Genomic DNA, 3,866 nt, shown 5'->3' on the forward strand with positions numbered 1-3,866 from the left:
TTTAGAAGAAATGCAAGAATTACTCAAACATTAGCAAACTCATGCAAAAGAAGTTTTATTACTAGATACTGTGGCACTAACGCGTTATATTGCAGGATTTCAACAAGAAGCTAACGCATGAGTAAGAAGTGTCATAGGCAAAAGTTCTAATGCATGGGCCATGCGTCGGAGGGAATTTAACGCAGAGAAGATTCATTGATGAAAGCTGTTTGTGTCAAATCACCACTTGCAAGTATGGGCACCTGCAGCAGGTAGCGTCTGAAAAAGCTTCTGAGTGTCAGGCGGCTGACCAGGGCATGGACTTTAATGCTGCCCATCACCAAGTTGGAGATGACCAACGCCTATAAATAGATGAAAGCCCTCCAGAGTTCATAATACACAGAAATTTTCAAGATTCTTACTCTCACAATTAGCGTAGTCATAGTTTAGATCTTTAGAAGTTGTGTTGTGATGCCAAGACAATCAGAAAGGTTGAGAACCACCATAACTGCCGGTCAAGCAGCGGAGGAAGCTGAGCTTGAGAAAGACACTTTGTCTAATTCCTATACAAGTGATTGTACACAACTAGAATTGAGCCAAAGAGATACAAGAGGTTGTACTATTCGACTTGACTCAGTTCTTTTCATCTCATTTATCGCTTTCATTTCATCTGATTTAATATTGCTTTTTGTAAAGACAATTACTTCTTTATAAATTCATATATTTGATCCATCACACTTTGCCATTGTTTATTTCTTGTTTATGTTGAATGCATTTATACTTTATGCAACATTTCATTTCAACGCTTAAGCCAACTTGATCAATTGGTAAAAACATCCTTAGCTTAGATTATTCGAAAGAGTAAATAAGCCGCATCAAGTAGAACGCCTAGTATATCTAGAGATAGACTTACTGGTGTTTATTGCTTTCTGCATTCGACACATGCATCCTAGAGATAGGTTTTGTATGTTATTCGCATTGAGAAGTGCCGAATAAGAGTCTAACGCATAAGCAAAGATAAGCAAGCCATCTCATCCACATCACATTTTGGTTTGTTTACATTCATCTTAGATCGACGCATACCACTTACATTGAAATCCATTCTCGCATGATCCATCATTCACTACTCAACTCTTTTGTATCTTCTTGCCCAAGCACAACACTTTTGTGTAAATAACACATTTTTCTCATACATTTAGGAAACCCCTACAATAGTTACAACGCAAGGTCTGCGTTAGCTTAACTGAATCCCTGCGTTCGACCCTGGACTTACAGGAACCTAAATTGGATTTATACTTGGGTCTGATTTAGGAAAACTTGAACGTCAATAGAAGGAGTGTTGTGCATTCTGTTGCACATCTCTAACACACCAACGCGTTACAAATACATAAACACATCAAAGCATCAACGCATCATTTATACTTAGAACTTATTTTTCCAATTTATTTTATACAATACACTTCCAGCTCGAATCACAATAGCAACGAATAGCTGCGTATTTAGTTTCCATAGTGGAGTCCACGATGCTTCCTTGCTTGATGCTTCGCTAAACTACAACCCCTCCATTTAGAGTGAACACTGACCCTAATTTTGATTTCCGAGAATGTTTATCAGTCTGAAAGTCATATTTTATGTATCCTGTAAGGATCAAATCCTCATCTCCATACTCGAACATATAGTCTCTCGTTCTCCAAAGATACTTGAGAATCGTTTTGACCACTGTCCAGTGATCTAATCCTGGATTGGGCTGATATCGGCTGAAAATCTCTACTGCATAGAAAATGTCAGGTCTAGAACATAACATTGTATACATAAGGCTTCCAACACCCGAAGTATAGTGAATCCATCTCATTTCCTCAACCTCTTGAGGTGTTTTAGGACACTGTTCTTTAGACAAAATAATTCCATGCCTAAAGGATAATAAACCCCTCTTGGAATTCTACATCGAGTACCTGATCAACATTTTTTCAATGTACGATGCCTGAGACAAGGCCAACCTCTTGTTTTTACGATCCCAAATGGTTTGGATCCCTAGAACATAATGCCTCTCCCAAAATTTTCATTTGGAATTGGGCAGCTAGCCACTTCTTAATATTAGTAAAAAAACCTACATCATTCTCAATGAGTAGGATATCATCCACATATAGGACCAGGAAAGCTACTGAGCTGTTGATGATTTTCTTGTAAACACAAGGCTCATCAACATTTTGATCAAAGCCAAACGATTTGATCGCACTATCAAATCTAATGTTGCACAATTTAGATGTTGTTTCAGCCCATAAATGAACCTATTAAGATTGCAAATTCTTTGCTCTTGATCTGGAACGATGAAAGCCTCTTGTTGAGCCATGTAGATGGTCTCCTAAAGATTACCATTCAGAAAGGCAGTCTTGATGTCCATTTTCCATATCTCATAATCATAAAATGTGGCTATGGACAGGAATATCCTGATAGACTTCCACATGACAACAAGTGGAAAAGTTTCCTCATAGTCTACTCCCTCGACCTGGATATAACCTTTTGCCACGAGTCTAGCCTTAAAGGTCTGTATCTTTCCATCTACACCTCGTTTTCTCTTGTAGATCCACTTACACCCTATAGGTTTTACCTCATCAGGCTGATCCACAAGCTCTCAGACATAATTGAAGTACATAGACTCCATTTCCTGATTCATGGCTTTAATCCACTCATCTTTGTCAACATCCTCCATTGCTTTCTTATTAGAAAATGAGTCCTCAACTCCATCATCAGACATGATGTTTTGGGCTTCAGTCAAACTCATGTAGTGTTCCAGTGGGTTCGCAACCCTCCCACTACGTCAAGGCAGTCTCAACTCTTGATATGGTTGATTAGATGAATCGACATCAACAACTCTTGTTGAACTCTCAGTAGTCTCGCTAAAAATCTCATGTAAAATAAGCTTGCTTCGTGGTTTATGATCTCTGATGTGGTCTTCTTCTAAGAAGATAACATTTGTTGACACAAACACTTTATTCTCACCTGGATCATAGAAGTATCCACCCCTCGTTTCTTTGGGGTAGCCTCCAAAGAGGCAAACTTTTGAACGTGGTTCCAACTTTTTAGGGTTAGCCACAAGCACGTGGATCGAACATCTTTAAATGCTGAAGTGGCGTAAACTACCTTTACAGCCTCTCCACAGATCAAAAGGAATTTCAGAAACACTATTCGAGGGAACGTTGTTCAAAATTTAACATGTAGTCTCCACTATAAATCTCCAAAATGAGTCTGGAAGATGAGCATAACTCATCATAGATCGAACCATGTCCAACAAGGTTCTGTTTCTCCTTTTTGATATACCAATGTACTGAGGTGCACTTGAGGCCGAGAGTTGGGACGTGATTCCATGTTCTATCATAAAGTTTTGGAATTCGAGGTCCATATATTCTCCACCACGATCAGATCGTAGTGTTTTTTCTTCTTATCTAAAATTTTTCAACTTCAGCCTTATACTCCTTGAATTTGTCAAGGGCGTCAGACTTACGTTGCATTAGGTATAGACACCCGTATCTTGAATAATCATCTATGAAAGAGATGAAATATTCATACCCACCTCGAGCTCGAACACTCATCGGACCACAGAGGTCTGAATGTATAAGCTCCAAGGTTTCCTTGGCTCTATAACCTTTTTCAATAAAAGGTCGTTTGGTCATCTTGCCTTCAAGGCATGATTCACATACTGACAAGGAGTTTTCTTCTAAAGTCTTTAGAAGTCCAAATTTCATCAACTTCTCAATCCTATTGAGGTTGATATGACCTAATCTTAGACACCAAAGATGGATGTTTTTCTTAGGAGAAACCTTTGTTCTTTTTGTAGTTGTTGTTTTGAACATTTCAGTATTAAGCAAGTCTTTTATGACTAGCGACCT

The sequence above is a fragment of the Benincasa hispida genome, chromosome 2 (assembly GCF_027475165.1).
Source record: "Benincasa hispida cultivar pf3 chromosome 2, pf3_genome.v1.1, whole genome shotgun sequence".
Lineage (NCBI taxonomy): Eukaryota > Viridiplantae > Streptophyta > Magnoliopsida > Cucurbitales > Cucurbitaceae > Benincasa > Benincasa hispida.